We start from the raw sequence: 17,001 nt of genomic DNA, 5'->3' as shown, positions 1-17,001 counted from the left end.
ATTTTGGCAGGATTTTACTGAAGTACAGGAGGCCAAGTGAGTTGCTCAACTCACACAAGGGGTCAGCAGCTCTTCCCGAGGTTGGAGCTCAGGACACTGCTGTTCTTTGCACATCAGGGACAATTATGTTTGCGTTAAGCTAATGAGTTACAATATTTTGAGCCATTTTCTAGTAACAGATGTAAATTTATGGCTTTCAACTAGGCACAATGCATGTTGTATCAATGTGCCCAAAGACAGTATATGGCTTGTGATTTGTATCCATCAGATTTAATCAATAAACTCAACAGACCAAGCTTTTTCATAGTTTTACTCTATCGACTCTTGCACAGTTACACTAGAGGTAAATCTGTCCCGGTGAGAATGTCTAATTCAGCTTAAATATTCTGACTGCTATTCAGTAAAACACCGTAAAACCAAGGTGGTGGTGGTGTCACTGGTGGTGCGAAGGAACAGTCTCATGGAAGCGACATGCTACAGCTGTGCTTTAGTCCATAAAGGTCATGCCAAAGCACCAAATAACCCACCAGTAGCCGACTCTGCCCTGTAGGTACTGGTTGAAGAAGGAGCGCCACTGCCGCCTCTCACATACTCTGTTGAGATTTTCCAGTACGTATCTTTGATTCTCTTAGGAGTTGAGATTTTTCATAGTTTAGGCTGTTGTGTGTGGGAAGTGCATATCCTGTGCTTGATAAAGAAAGATGGGATGCTGGGTATTATATTTTGCTTTTAAATGTATATACTTCAGATATAGCAATGTTCATTTTCAAGAAGGTACATAGATCCTAAAATTGAGATTGTATTAACTATTAATAACTATAAATATTTAAAAGCACAACAAATATGCATTCCACAAAAATGCAGAGACATTTCTTAGTGTATCGTTAATGTTTAAGTAGTTGGTTGTTGTTTTTCGTTAACCCTATTTGCAGGGTTTAAGGGATTTTGTTATTCAATAAAGCTACATCAAACATAATTTTGCAATAAATGAAATGCCAGATCCCTTGCTTATGTCCACTGCTGCTGCTCTGTTCAGTCCAGCATGGCAACAGCAGAGGATATGGCCGAGCCTTTAATTAGCTATTTTTTTTACCATGTAGTACTGGGGCTTAGTTTGGCTTTTGAAAATAATTACCAGCATATATTCAATTGGGAGTTCTGCTTAAAAATTTATGTTACACCATGGTCTTTTATTTCTCCAAATAAAGTATCTCTTTTAATGAGTGTTTTGTATCTGCTGGGAAGCACACACTAATCAAGTAGGAGCTTTTATGCAGACAGCCCAGGACGGAACAATAACAACAACAAATTGCAGTGAATGACATTCATCTCATACAGAGGGCTAACGGCAGACCGAGGCACAAGTCTTTCTACAACTGGAGGACAGAAACAGAATTTAAGTGGTCTACAGGATGCTCCTCTAATAACTCTCACCACAGAGCTGAATTTTATGCACAGTGACTGCTATCAAACAGATGTCACGCCACAAGATTGATGTAAATGTGCATCTCAAGCATGTTATTTGTGCCCGGATCATCAGTGCTGAAACAGGCCCTAGACCTAATTCTGCAGCCTTGACTGTTAAGCCTAACATGACCGCGTGTGAACTGCAGAATTGTTCTTCACGGAAATGAGACAGGTTGTGTGGCTGTGGCAGACGTGTCTCTCTTACAGGAATGTCCTAATTTAAAAGGCTTCTCACAGATTCTCATATGAAGTTGTTGAATTAAGCCTTTGGGTATTAAGGAGTACCAGCTACAATAAATACAGAGGAACCTAGGATTTTCTGTGCTGGAACAGATCAATGAGCCATTTAATTTGTTATCCTTCCTCCAGCAGTTGCTGGCGCCAAACACTGTGGATGAAACCCTCTCCAGAGCATCTGTGCTGACAAAGTTCTGCCGTATCTTTCCGGAGAAATGTAGAGCTGCTAAACAATAGATCAGGCTTCCCTAGAAAAATGAACGCTGCATCTTTAAAAGTTATAATTTACAAAGTTTTCAACAAAAACAGTTGTGACAAAAACGTAAGTGACCTGCAGTGGAACACTGCAATATTGGAACTCCGAACTGATATTGAATGCATCCCAAATACTGTTTCTGGTACAACCATGGTGTTAAATACCAGGGATTTGCTGATGAATGTATCAGAACTATCATTCATCTGATTATCATTAAGCAGCATGATCCAGACCAGTGACTCCAATAGCTATAAAATAGGATCCTCCTTGAAAAGACCAATATTCTTCTTGGTTAAATAGGTGTCAGGGTTATGACTTTGTTTTCGTGAGGGTGTTGGTTTTTTTTTTTTGATAACCCTAAGCTTTTGCATGATGAGGCAGACATAAATTCATTTTATTTGATGATTCTTTCAGGTGCCTGCAGTGTGACTAGGCTTGCCTGAAACTGCAGTGAATACTCTGAGACATCAAAGTCTGTTGCAACTATCAAGTACTCGACTGGAAAATTCAAATTCATTTACAACATTAAATTACTCCCCATTTAATCTTTCATTGCTAAGAGTTTACAGCTGATTTTATGACTTTAGGATGATTAATTTTAATGCAATTCTTTCTTTGTTCTTTGATCAACTTTCTCAATACTGATTTAATTGTACTTCTGTAAAATCATCTGTCATCTTCCTATCTGCGTATTCCACGCAAAGTAGTAAAACCTTGTCAAGATACTGCCTTGTTGGCTTGGTTTATTGGATTGTGCACCTGCAAATCATTAATGGAAGATATAGTGCCTCTCAACACTTTTAATGTCACCCCAGTTGATCATATGCTCTCTTTTTCATCAATATATCTGTAAGCTCTGGGCATCTGTTATGAAAGCACCTTCCCTTTTGGGGAAATCTCAGTAAATGCTACTATTGTCACTAAACTGAGTAACTTCTCTCAATTTGCCACGGCTTGTGAGGCTCACCCCTTGGACAAAAGTCTTAATGAGAGGTACAAAGCAAACTCACAGCAGGGGGTAAAATTATGTGATGTTTTCAGAGATGATAATATTTTCTGCTTTCTCAGTTGCATGGTTCTGCTTTCCTAGACTGGAGGAAGATAAAAGAATAGAAAAATACCAGTAGGTTTATCCTTAAAATAAGGGGTTTCCTTCATGAGATGTCAGATGACAACACCCCATTGAGCACTTTCTCTCAGAGTTTATCTCTATGCAAGAGAGAGCTTGAATTGTCATCCAGATTCATAGTCTCTGCCCTGCCCTGTTTGTGTGTCAGTGCAGTTTGCCCTTAGACCTTTGGAAGGTGCAGTTCACCCTCCCAGTGCACTCAGGTGCTTGAGCCATCCTTTAGGGAAAACAGTGCCAAAGCTCCTTCCCTTTTGCTTTCCTGTTGCTGAGTTGCATAAGCAGATCCTAATCTTTCACTGTATAAAGTACAAAATAAAGATTCCTGCTTCAAGTGAGTGATGTGTGGGTGGCTTAGTTTGAGTCCTGGGGGGCCAGATCATGGTCAAGGACAACATGCAATGGGGAGTGTTTATGCAAATACAACCAGCTAAAATCAATTGGCTTTCAGAGTCCTTAATTCTCCTTCGAAGTGTGTTCAGTGTGTAGTGATAATAATAGTTGGCTTTTCGTACTTGTATTTTACTGCCAACAAAAATGAAGAGATAGCCATCATCCCTAGATATCTGCCGAAGCCACAACAAACTACAATAAACAACGACAACAAGTTGAGACATTTCATCCATAAAGAAATTACTATTGTGAAGATATTAACAATGGGATTTTGTAAGTACAATATCTTCTTCCAAGAAATGACTTTGTGGCTTCTTTTCCCCCCTTTGTAAGCTTAGAACAGATCTATTTCTAACAGAGGTTTTTTTTAATAGCAAACAATTACATTAAGATAAAAATACAGAAATAAATATTGGCACAAATAGATTAAGGAAATATTCTCATGATAATGATCAAAGCTTGCTGCTTTTCTCCCAGTAACCTTTATTAAAATTAATATTATTTACTCTTTATATGACAGAAAGTCCATGCCTTTTAACAGAAGGGAATTATATCTGGTGGTACCTAGTACTGTGACAACAGGCACACCAGGGAGGCCAGCCTTGCTCTGTCTGATTCCTAGTCACAGCAGTAGTCATAGAAACACGCTGAAAGGGATGTGGAGTCCATCCTCCTGCTCTCACAGGCAATCACAGTATTCAGTCCCATTCATGAAACCCCATTTTAAAAGTGGTTTCATTTAATGAAGTCAATTAGGAGCAGAGATGGACGGACAGATCACATAGATAACAGCGTAGTTACCTTTTCTGGTTTTAATCTCAATACAAGGATTCTTTTTTTCCTTTTTTTTTTTTTTTTTTTTTTTAACCTAGGATCTCTAGTGTGCCTGTTTCCTACCTGGGTAGGGTTCCTTTGTACAGAAAGAACAGACTGGTAATAAAAGCCTGGAATCCTTTGGAGCTATCATAGCAAGAATGCACGCTTTAGAGCAGAGCAATCTCTGTGACATCTTTGCAGCCTAACAAAAAGGTTATTTTGTCTTTAAGTGATTTTTCTCTGATGTTTTAGTAACAGCAACAATCAATCATGTTCCAGAAGTATAACAGACATTAAGAAAATTATTTCTTTTTATACCTGTAATTTTGCTTCATTAAGGAACAATGAACAGCCTTTTCCATTTTCTCTATAATCTGTATGAATTTCAGTGACACGGAAAATAACATGGGAAAAGATGTTGATTTGATTTAAAAAGGATTAGGGTTTAGTATTTACAGATTGTCATGGCTGATGTAAAGCAAGCACTTCACCTTCCTGGCTCTGTCAGACTCCCAGCAAGGGATTTCGTGGTGTTTAGTCCTGGGACCAAGGAAGAGCACATTATTCCAGCTGTCTCAGGGCTTGACCTCAGCGGATTTCAGATAGCTGGATTACAGATTTCTCGGAGACAACCATCCTTTTTGTAGAGTGCTTTTGAGGTGCTGCTGCCCAATTTGTCTTTTTCAGGAAGAGTGGTGTGAGAAGGAGATAGACTGGTGGGCCCACTCCCTGAGTGTAAGGGAACATGTTGGGGCCCCACATACACCAGAGGACCCCCTCCCCGCTTCTCACACGGCGGTAGAAGGGGATCTCGGAGAGGAGGGGGAATGGAAGCAGGTCCCCGCTGGGCGAAGCAGGCAAATCTCCCTGCCCCTCCCACCTCCCCAGCTACCCCTCCAGAGCCGATACGGAATCTTGGAGGAGGAGCTGGCTGATGGAGAGGAGGATGGAACATCTCGGCTGGAAACACCAGAAAAACCAAGGGTCCTGCCTCAGAGTCGGAAGCGGAACCCTCGACGGCCTCCCCCACACTCCCAGATACGCTTGTTTGGTGATCTGGATTTTGGGGATGAGGCGGATGATACTGGAGATGATGAACTCCCCAGTGAGGCTCCCTGGATGAGTCACCCACCCCCGTGCCTCAAGACTTCAATGACTAAGAAAAAAAGAAGGGTCATTGTAATCGGTGACTCCCTTTTGCATGGTACAGAGGGCCCAATCTGTAGGCCGGACCCGTCCCGCAGGGAAGTAACTTGCCTCCCTGGGGCCAGGACTAGGGATATACTAAATAAAACTCGCACCCTGGTTCAGCCCTCGGACTATTACCCACTTCTGATATTTCAGGTGGGCCATGATGAGATAAATACTAGAAGCCTCAAGGCAATGAGGAAGGATTTCAGAAGTCTGGGGCAACTAGTCAAGGGATCAGGAGCACAGGTTGTGTTCTCTTCTATCCCACTAGTCACAGGGCAGGATGAAAGGATAAATAGGAAAAAACAACGGTTCAACTTATGGCTGAAAGGCTGGAGTAAAAGCCAAGACTTTGGATTCTTTGAGCATAGGCAGACTTATAGGTCACCAGGCGTGGTTGCGGCAAGTGGGGAAAGCCTAAGCCAAAGGGAAATAAGGATATTGGGACAGGAGTTAGCATGGCTCATTAAGAGGGCTTTAAACTAGATTTGAAGGGGGACGGGGTTGGAACCAGGGTCACTGAAGTGGTACCCAGGAGTAAACTAGAATCAAAAGGGGAAGGGGAGGATACCAGGCCCATTGGTAACGAGCCTGAGGGGAAAGAACCATGGATGGGGGTGAAATCGGGTGCCTGGCTTAAGTGCATCTACACTAATGCACGTAGCATGGGCAACAAACAGGATGAGCTGGAAGCCATTGTGCAGCAGGACATCTATGATGTAATCGCCATCACAGAAACATGGTGGGATGATGGTCATAGCTGGAATGCTGTGATGGATGGCTATAAGCTCTTCAGGAGGGATAGGCAAGGAAGGAGAGGTGGGGGTGTGGCTCTGTACGTTAGGGAGTGTTTTGATTGTATGGAAATTGATTGCAGCAATGATAGAGTTGAGTGTTTATGGGTAAAGATGAAGGGCAAGGCTAGCAAGGGAGATCTGGTGCTGGGAGTCTGCTATAGACCACCCAACCAGGATGAGGAGGTAGACGAGGCATTCTATAAGCAGCTGGCTGAAGTGTCTCGATCGCCAGCCCTTGTTCTGGTTGGGGACTTCAACCTACCGGACATCTGCTGGGAATACAACACAGCAGAGAGCAGGCAGGCTAGGAGGTTCCTTGAGTGTATGGAAGATAACTTCCTGACACAACTGGTAGGTGAGCCAACCAGGGGAGGTGCCTCTCTAGACCTGCTGCTCACAAATAGAGAGGGACTAGTGGGAGATGTGGTGGTCGGAGGCCGTCTTGGGCTTAGTGACCATGAAATGGTCAAGTTTTCAATTATTAGAGAGGTAAGAAAGGGGGCTAGCAAAACCTCAACCTTGGACTTCCGGCGGGCGGACTTCAGCCTTTTCAGATCACTGGTTGGAAAAGTCCCATGGGGGGAATCCCTGAAGGGCAAAGGTGTTCAGGAAGGCTGGGTGTTTTTCAAGGAGGAAGTCTTAAAAGCCCAGGCGCGGGCCATCCCTATGCGCTGTAAAGCGAGCCGTCGGGGGAAAAGGCCGGCCTGGCTGAGCAAAGAGATAGGGTCACAGCTTAGAGAAAAAAGGAGAATTTATGACCTTTGGAAAAAGGGGCAGGCCACGCAGGAAGATTACAAAGGTATAGCAAAGTTATGTAGGGAAAAGATTAGGAAGGCCAAAGCCCAACTAGAACTCAACCTGGCTTTGGATGTTAAAAACAATAAAAAGAATTTCTATAAATATATCAATAGCAAGAAGAGATCTCGGGAGAACTTCCATCCTCTACTGGATAAGGGAGGTAACATAGTAACCAAAGATGAGGAGAAGGCTGAAGTCCTAAATGCCTTCTTTGCCTCTGTCTTTAGTAGTAGGATAGGGGGTTCCCTAAATATCCAGACCCCTGAACTAGCAGGCAGGGGCGGGGAGCAGAGTGAAGCCCCTGCAATTCAAAGGGAGGTGGTGAGGGACCTGCTCCAACACCTAGATGCAAACAAGTCTATGGGACCAGATGAGATCCACCCGAGGGTACTGAGGGAACTGGCAGAAGTGCTTGCGGAGCCACTCTCCATCATTTACCAGCAGTCCTGGCAAACTGGGGAGGTCCCGGCCGACTGGCATCTGGCAAATGTGATGCCCATCCACAAGAAGGGCCGGAAGGATGATCCAGAGAACTACAGGCCTGTCAGTCTGACCTCGGTGCCTGGGAAGATCATGGAGCAGATCATCCTGGGTGCCATCATGCAACGCATGAGGGACACCCATGCGATCTGGCCCAGCCAGCACGGGTTCACGAGGGGCAGGTCCTGCTTGACAAACCTGATCTCCTTCTATGACAAAGTGACCCGCTTGCTGGATGAAGGAAAGGCAGTGGACGTTGTTTATCTGGACTTCAGCAAAGCCTTTGATACAGTCTCCCACAGTATCCTCCTGGAGAAACTGGCTGCCCATGGCTTGGATGGGAATACCCTCTGCTGGGTTAAAAACTGGCTGGAGGGCCGGACCCAGAGAGTGGTGGTGAATGGAGTTAAATCCAGCTGGCGTCCAGTCACGAGTGGTGTCCCGCAGGGCTCGGTACTGGGGCCAATTCTCTTCAACATCTTTATCAATGATCTGGACGAGGGGATCGAGTGCACCCTCAGTAAGTTCGCAGACGACACCAAGCTGGGTGGCAGTGTTGATCTGCTGGAGGGTAGAGAGGCTTTGCAGAGAGATCTCGACAGGCTGGATCGATGGGCCGAGACCAACGGGATGAGGTTTAACAAGGCCAAGTGCCAGGTCCTGCACTTCGGTCACAACAACCCCAGGCAGCGCTATAGGCTGGGGGCAGAGTGGCTGGAGAGCTGCCTGGCAGAAAAGGACCTGGGGGTGTTGGTCGACTGTCGGCTGAACATGAGCCAGCAGTGTGCCCAGGTGGCTAAGAAGGCCAACAGCATCCTGGCCTGTATCAAGAACAGTGTGGCAAGTAGGGACCGAGAGGTGATCGTCCCCCTGTACTCGGCACTGGTGAGACCCCACCTCGAGTACTGTGTCCAGTTTTGGGCCCCCTACCACAAGAGGGACATTGAGGTGCTGGAGCAGGTCCAGAGAAGGGCAACGAAGCTGGTGAGGGGTCTGGAGCACAAGTCTTACGAGGAGACGCTGAGGGAGCTGGGGTTGTTCAGTCTGGGGAAGAGGAGACTGAGGGGAGACCTTATTGTTCTGTACAAGTACCTGAAAGGAGGCTGTAGAGAGACAGGGGTCGGTCTCTTCTCCCAAGTCACAGATGATAGGACAAGGGGTAATGGCTTCAAGTTGCGCCAGGGGAAGTTCAGGTTGGATATTAGGAAACATTTCTTTACTGAAAGGGTTATCAGGCATTGGAATGGGCTGCCCAGGGAGGTGGTGGAGTCACCATCCCTGGAGGTATTTAAGAAACGTGTAGACATGGTTCTTCAGGGCATGCTCTAGTGTCCAAGATTACTGGTTTGTGGTGGGGTGCTGTGTGGGTGGGTGATGGTTCTTGGTTTGGTTGTTGTTGTTGTGTGTTCAGGTGGTGGGTGGTGGTTTTGTTTGTGGTGGTTTGTTGTTTTTTTTTGGGGGGTTTTTTTTTTGTTTGGTTGGGTTTTTTTACTGTTGGTTGGACTCGATGATCTCTGAGGTCCCTTCCAACCACTACGATTCTGATTCTGATTCTGATTCTGATTCAGAGTTTCTCTAGCATCTTGCCAGCAGGCTTGGGAAGGGTTTCTCACCTCTGGTTTCAGGCTGCAGGACTCACTCCTACAGAGAGAAGTAGAAGGTGACGCTGGAATGGCAACATAGATTTTGGGCAGGAGCTTTTATTTAGCAATTTGTCACAAAGCAATTACGTGCCCATGTCAACATTTTCATCACTGAATGTCTAAGTTAGGCAGATTTTAAATTCCAAGTGAGTAATTTTCCTTTCAAAATTTATTCATTTGCAGTTACAGGGGCCACAGGCTACTTCTGTAAGTCTCTGCCCAGAGGCAGGCATCCAGTTGTAGTGTGGCAGGCAATACAGTCTAGGGGAGCTGGAACTATTCAGTATTCCAGAACATCAATTTGGAGACAATACTTTTTAGCAAGTGGTCTATTAGGGAGGAATTCCAGAGAACACACATGGCTTTGGGGGGTTAATCTAACACTCCTTCAAAGGGAGGGAAAAGCTTAACCAATTAATCCACGTAATATGAAATGTCCAAGTATGAGAATATGGGGTTTTTATAGCTTTTCTCCCAATTTTACCTGATTAGTATTTTGCTTTCTCTTGTTTAGCATTTTGTTTTTCTGTAGGCTATTACACTTAGCCACAGTACATGGTATACATTATTTTTGTTCTTGGGCTACTTTGAAAATCTGAGCTGCCTTATAACTATCAGTTCTGAGGTTAAGAATGATTTTTGGTCACACCATTGCCTTTGAGACCAATTTTTTGGACACAGTAGCACTCCCTCACAAATTCTGTAATTGTATGTTCTTTAGAAAAATAGTGCAAAGTTGTTTTACTAAAACAATCACAAAGCAGTTATTTCTAATCAATTTGTTAATCTGCAGCCTAACGGGGACAAGTTGCCCGATGCAGAGCATTGATGATAACTTCTTGCCACGGGTGGTGGATGAACCTATGAGGAGAGGTGCTCTGCTGGACCTTGTGCTAACAAAGGCCAGACCTAACCATAAAATAGCAGGCTCTAAGTACACATGTAGACCTTTCTCCTGGACACTTCTCCATGCATATTCTATCTATCTGACATATTTCTGCCATCGAAGACATTGGTCTTTTCATACCAGTAGTAAATATTTTCATTGCTCTATTTAGCTTCTATTCACCAATGCATCAAGTGCTTTACAGATTCCTCAGAAGAGCAGAAAAAATAGCTTGTGTCTAGCTAAGCCATTTCTACTATGCCACAACTACAACCCTCAGAAATGAAAGCACAACATCTAGCACAAAAAGCTCCTCTGGCTTTTGTTTGCCTATACCCACTCCCCATCGCAGCCCAAAAAAATTTATACTGCTTCTTATACCACAACCTTAATGTTACTGAAGTGAATTCGTTAACATTGCTCATTGTCTTGTTTGCAAGATAAAGCCAATCAGCAAACTACTGTTAACCCAATTTATTTGCAAGAGGTATTTTCCAAGCAAGGAGAAATTACAGTAATTGTTCATCATTAATTTTGTTAATAGATGTGTGTTCATTTGTATTACCTTGTAAACAAGGCACTGCATTATACAGGAGGCACACTGCTAAACTTGGGATGCTGTTTAATGTCCTCATTTTATTCTGTATAATCACAACATTTTCCAAGAAGCCATGACTAATAACCTTGAGGTAAGGCTCTTTGTGAATTTTGAAGCACCAAGAAGCTGAGCTTTGGAACCAGTCGTGAATATTATAAATCATCACCTATATCAGAACCTGAGCAAATGTAAAGTGAATTATTGAGGCAACTAGCTTAGCAAGATTCTAAAAAAGGATTGGACACATGAATACTGTAAAAAAAGCTTCTACAGTTACAGTGGGTAGGAAAAAATTACAAGGGCTATCAGCCCACATGCTTCAAGTCATAAGCCGATCACTAGCTTGAGTCAGGAAGAAATGTTCTCTCATGGGAATTATTTTTTACCTATAATTCAGTTATGTGCATTAAAAAAATCTTGAGGTTCTCATGAATCAATCATTGACCACTATTGAGAGATATCAAACTAACATAGACTAATGGATCTGGTTTTGACATGGAAATTTCAAAGTACATGGAATTGAAGTGTAACCAACAAGTTTTTAATGATATCTTTCAGACGGGAAATTGAAAGCGCTTTATAAGGAAAATAAACTTCAGTATCCTCGTTTTACAGATTAGGAAATGAGACCAAGAAGAAGGAAGTGAGTTAACCAGAGTCACAAGTCAAGCACGGTCAAAGTCAAGTGTATCCTGCTGTCTTCTGAGTTTTACACCAGTGCTCATCTTGCTGGGCCTGAACCTGTTCAGTTTTGTCTGCACAAAATTGTCTTAATGCAAGTCCTTCATGAATCTGTTTAATTGAGAGCACTCTGAGCCAGTTTCACAGAAGTGTCTTCGTATAAACCATTTGGAGTCATGTTTGTGTGGGGCAGTCACCCATCAGGAGCAAGACAGGGATTATTGCATGGGAAAAGAGGCTGTCGTCACTGAGTAGCAGAATAATTTTACCATTCTTGCAAAACAGATCATTCTCCCCGTGGCAGACAAATTGCTCCAAATAAAAGTGATTTTGTTTCAGAACAGCTATTCCACTGTCCTCAAATATGTGCAAAGGGATGGTGCTTGGGATTGGGGGGTCAAAGTAAGAGGTTTCTCTCTTTCTTGCATATGGGGTGGGAGAGCTTGGGCCCGGTGGGCGGGAGGTGTGAGCACTGGTTATCTGATCGTGTGCCCCGTGGCTACCTGTGCACGGGCACTGCTAAATCCCATGTGCAGAGGCTATTCCTCCTCCTGTTCCCATCTATTTCTGGTCGCTCAGGACTTCTGTTCTCCAGTACTGAGTCTTAGTATTGAAAAATAGACTTTCCCTGCACAAAGAGATGTGAAAGAGGTGTGTGATACACAAGCACAGTGACTACCTGACAAAGCAAACATTAATTTTGTTTCATTTTATATGTGATGAAAGGGAGGAGAGTTGTTCTCCTCATGAAAAGGAGGTGAGTGGATATGGAGGGAAAAGAAAACAATGAGAAAGGCTGAGAAGGAGAGCTATGGAATAAATGCAAAGAGCATCACTGGAGTATGTACCTGAACGTCATGGAGTAGAAATCCAGTCAAAACTCCAGAAAGGTCTTAGATTATCAAAAGATCTTTGGTTTGGTGGTGTCTATTGCTGCTACTGTGAGCTGGGGTTTCTGATGAGTTCCTCTCTACAGCTTTTCCACAGGATCACACAGTGACAGAAGCAGGGAATCCACCAGAGGTATAGTAGTCCTCAGTCCAAAGAAACACTGTCCACCAGTACTGTTGTGGTTATGATAGGAGGAGATCTCATAAAATGGTTGAACTCAAATTTTATGTCTTTTCTACAGTGCAGCAGGCGCAGGAATGGTTGTTTATAGCTTTTCTTTCCAGTTGGATTTGTCTTCCTTTTGTCATAGGTTTTGCTGAGGACAAATGTTGGCATATCCAAATGTTGATAGTCCCATGCTTAATCCTGCTCCTGTTGAAATTAATATTAAAAATCCCGTTGATGTCTGGAATGTTGGATTATAGTATATAATATGGGTGAGACCCTCCTCCAGAACTGGAAGAGCGTACCAAAACCATGGCTTTCCCAGTGCTTAGGTCACTCTCAGAGTGGTAGGTTACATGTTCAATGGCAGGTTTTGGGCTTTTGCTGGTGTTACATCTAATGAGAATCCAGGGAAAAAGCAGTACAAAGTTCCTCCTGTGTACAGGAGTTCACAGAATCACAGAATCACAGAATCACAGAATGATATGGGGTTGGAAGGGACCTCCGGAGATCATCTAGTCCAACCCCCTGCCAGAGCAGGTCCACCCAGAGCAGGTTGCACAGGAACTTGTCCAAGTGGGTTTTGAATGTCTCCAGAGAAGGAGAGTCCACCACCTCCCTGGGCAGCCTCTTCCAGGGCTCTGCCACCCTCACAGGAAAGAAGTTCCTCCTCATGTTTAGGTGGAACTTCTTACGTACAAGTTTGTGCCCATTTCCTCTTGTCCTGTCCCTGGGCACCACTGAAAAAAGACTGGCCCCATCCTCCTGACACCCTCCCTTTAAGTATTTATAGGCATTGATCAGATCCCCCCTCAGTCTTCTCCAGATTAAAAGGACCCAAGTCCCTCAGCCTTTCCTCATCAGAGAAATGTTCTAGTCCACTCACCATCTTCGTAGCCCTTTACTGTACCTTCTCCAGCAGTTCCCTGTGCTTCTTGAACTGTGGAGCCCAGTTAGGGCTTAGGAGTTAAGAAAGTTTATTATGGCTGAGCTCTACAGATCCTGGCTTGTGTGTAGTGCTGCAGTGTAGGTGACCTTCTTTGTGTTTTGAACATGCTTATGTTCTCATTTGTCTGTGCTCTTGATACAGTCCTAACTGCTCCATGCATCCAACTGATCCCAAAGTCACTGATGTGACACTTTGTCATAAGATTAAATATCTTTCTTTTCAGCTGTCCAAAGGAAAAAAGCAATGACAGTGTTTTATTTATTGCAACAGGGATGTCAAATCAAATCAATTGTTTTGCCCAACGGTCATTACATGTGTCATTTAGTCTTTAGGCACTGAGCGAGACAGGAGAGGGAAAAAGATCAAAGCAAGCCAAATTGAATGAAGCCATATCAATATTAAAGTTCTGTACAAGTTGATGAAAAGAGACATTTGATTTTATGAGATTTGTAAATGATTGTACGTACTGTGTGATATATAGTACAGGAATGAATATAAAATAACCATTTACGAAGAAAAAAAGAAAAAAAAAAAAAGAAAAAACTGGATGAAACTCCATAAGGGCATCCAAGAAGGGATGATTTGCAATGTGAATAAGTGAGGCTACTCAATGGTCTTGTGGACCAAAGCTAATGAATTTCTGATTTTACAATTAATACCATCTTTCTAATGACAAAAAAGAGTTGTTCCTGCTCTTGCGATATCACCATTTCCACAGTGTTTGAGGACTAGTATATTTCTTTGAAAAGTTATCTACTAGAGAACTCCTTTACATTTGATTCTGATATTTATGATATTTGTTACCCTATTGGCAATATGCTATTTTGGTTTTAACGTCATCGTTTGATCACAATGTCCATTATCCCAGGCGAAAACTGGTGACACTATCAGTCGGTTGTCATTTCCGTGCAGCGTGAAGGAAGCAAGAAACTGTCAGCTGTAACACAGCAGCACATGAGAGGAAAAAGATTGCAGAGGATGAAATAGCTGTGAAACATAGATCCTCAGCAGACTCATCTTGCTACAGTTTTCATGTTCCAACAGTGTCAAGGAGAGGTTATTAAGTACTCCTGACTGTATTTCTCCCTTTTTTTTTCAGTTTTTGGACAGTATCAACTTCTGTCAAAATATCTGTACTTAACATAAATACTCCTCAGGCTAAGATGAAACCCTGTTACATAAAACCATTATAAATAATACATTTTTCTTTAAATCTTTTAATTTGATTAAGGATATAAAACAGAAAAATCATGCAAATATTATTTAATAACTAGTTTATATCTGTCAGAAAATATGGAAATCACAGGGTTCTTTCTACTTTAAAGCATTCTTGCATCATAGTTAATCAGCATTTAACTTCCAGATCACAAGCTGGTATATAGGAATTGACTGCTGTGCTAGGACATCACATTAAAAATTCTTTTTGAATTCTGAAGCAACTTGTCAACATGCATGTCCTAGTAGTAAGTGCTCACAGTCACTTCAATGCTTTCTCTGATGTTGTCCGTTTCCTGTCAAACACAAGGGCAAATTTCAATCATAGTATAAAACCGCTATGTTTGAAACCAGTCATGGAATTATTAACAACTGTGGCCGCTGCCAGGCTATTCTACTTAGCATTTCTATAAGCTCTTTGTCTCTCCAGATGCCACAGGGTTATTTTCACACAGGTGCATCAGTTCAGCCTGGCAGCGTACGGCCTCTGTGGCGTTGTCAGCACCGCTGAAGCCGGGTGAAGCACGGCACCGGGGGTCTGTGTGCTGTGAGGATCAGAAGGGTTATCGGCCGTAGCCAAGCATCGCACGAATGTGACAAGAAGTCATCAGGTGAGCTCCTTCACTGGGGACAGCGCGGTGTTGAGTAGTCTCACCTGGAAAAAAGCAGAGTTACTCGGCTGGTGAACACACTGCAGGCACACTGAAAAGCCAAGCTCTCCCTTATGACACCTTCACCCGTGGCCAAGCGAGGCACCCAGGTGCCTGCAGCTCTGGTCCCGAGTGACTTGCCAAATGAGCCACTGTGGGACTGGGAACAGCCTCTCGATGTCACGAGTTGTGATGTCCTGTTTAAACAGTAGAACTGCTCCAGCTCTCCAGCACCCACGTTATATTGACAAGGAACATAAATACAGAAACTCAAGTCTTCCCTTTGAGAAAAGATCAAGGGAATTTTAAATGGCATTTGATCAGATAATGAAGTCAGAAAGCACTGTCCTTAGTTTACTGTCTCATCTGTAGCACTGAAAATCTATGACTGCAAATCTCCTGGCAATACAGGGTTTATGATTAATTTTTTTACTGATTCGGTTTTTCTACCCCAGAGAGCCAGGCCAGGAAATGAGATAACCTTTTGTTTCTAAACCCTTCATCCTCCACTTGGCATTGAATGGTACGTGTTGTGATGAGTTGCTGTAGTTGAGATGCGGCAGGTTTCTGTTAGCACACAGTCACCATTGTCTTGCTTCTGCCCAGAGATGCCTGCACCCCAGTCCCTTTTGCAGGACTGGGAACACCAGTATTACCAGGGGCCTGTTGAACTTGGATGTTCTCAAATGTCCTTTCTGGATGTAGCATCCCTTCCACACAAAAAAAAAAAAAAAAAAAATAGGAAACAAAGCATCCAGAAATGCAGAAGTCACGTTTTACAGTTATGATACTCCTGGTTGCAAGAAAACAGCAAGAATCCCGCTGATGGCAAAAGCGGTGCATTAAGGGATCTTTGAAATTCCTTTTGGGGATGGGAAGTGCTACCTGGATCACCACAGAAGAGGCAGGTCTTGCTGGAATTTCTTAGGAATGTTTGTGATCTTTCATTGCTTAAGGACTTTGCCTTATTACAGCGCTGCTGCTGTTGCTGGGATGTCCAAGTTTGCCCATCAGTTTAACAAAGGTTTAGAAAGCTTAAATTTTAGCAAGTATTTGACAGCTTGTACTATTTAGATCCCTTGCTCACAATACAGAAAGCATATTTCACTTTTGAAATGGAGTAATGACTATGATGAAAGTCCGTAAAATCACCAATGGAAAAAAAAAAATCTCTATTTAGTCACATGAGAGTGTGTGCTACCACATGGAAAGTAATATTTAATTGAAGCTATTTTAGCATACGGGCAAGGCTTAAGTTACATTAAACCCCCTGGGATTGCTGTTGATAACTGGCCAGCCCTTATTGTGGAGCAATCCAACTTTAAGAGATTAATGAGTGTGCTAAAGCCTTGGTAATGGTTCCTTTCTGAGAATTTATTTTCAGACACCTTGATCTCTATCATGTTTTTTAAAATACATGTGAAAAGTAATACCAATGCCATAGGCAGAAAACAGCTGTCTCCTTACTGCAGGTATGTGCAGCCAGAATAATGCTCATTAGAGCTTCGCAAAGATCAGCATTTCTTTCTGATGAGGATGGCCACGCTTGAGCACGTGGTGGACCCCCATGTCACAAGTTTAAAGGAGGGCTGGCTGAGGCAATGTCTGCCTGGCTGCCTGAGATAATGCAGCAAACATGGCTAGAAGCCTTCCCTGGACAGCCTGTGGGTTATAAGCACCAGAGTGAGGCAGCATTCAGTTAAAGAGGAAAAGTTATGCTCAAAATATTCTGTTTAAACATATTTTGTCTCTGAAACGCTGA

This window comes from Numenius arquata, chromosome 6 (genome assembly GCF_964106895.1).
Source record: "Numenius arquata chromosome 6, bNumArq3.hap1.1, whole genome shotgun sequence".
Taxonomy (NCBI): domain Eukaryota; kingdom Metazoa; phylum Chordata; class Aves; order Charadriiformes; family Scolopacidae; genus Numenius; species Numenius arquata.
The sequence above is the reverse complement of the archived record's forward strand: the minus strand, read 5'-3'. Positions refer to the sequence as shown.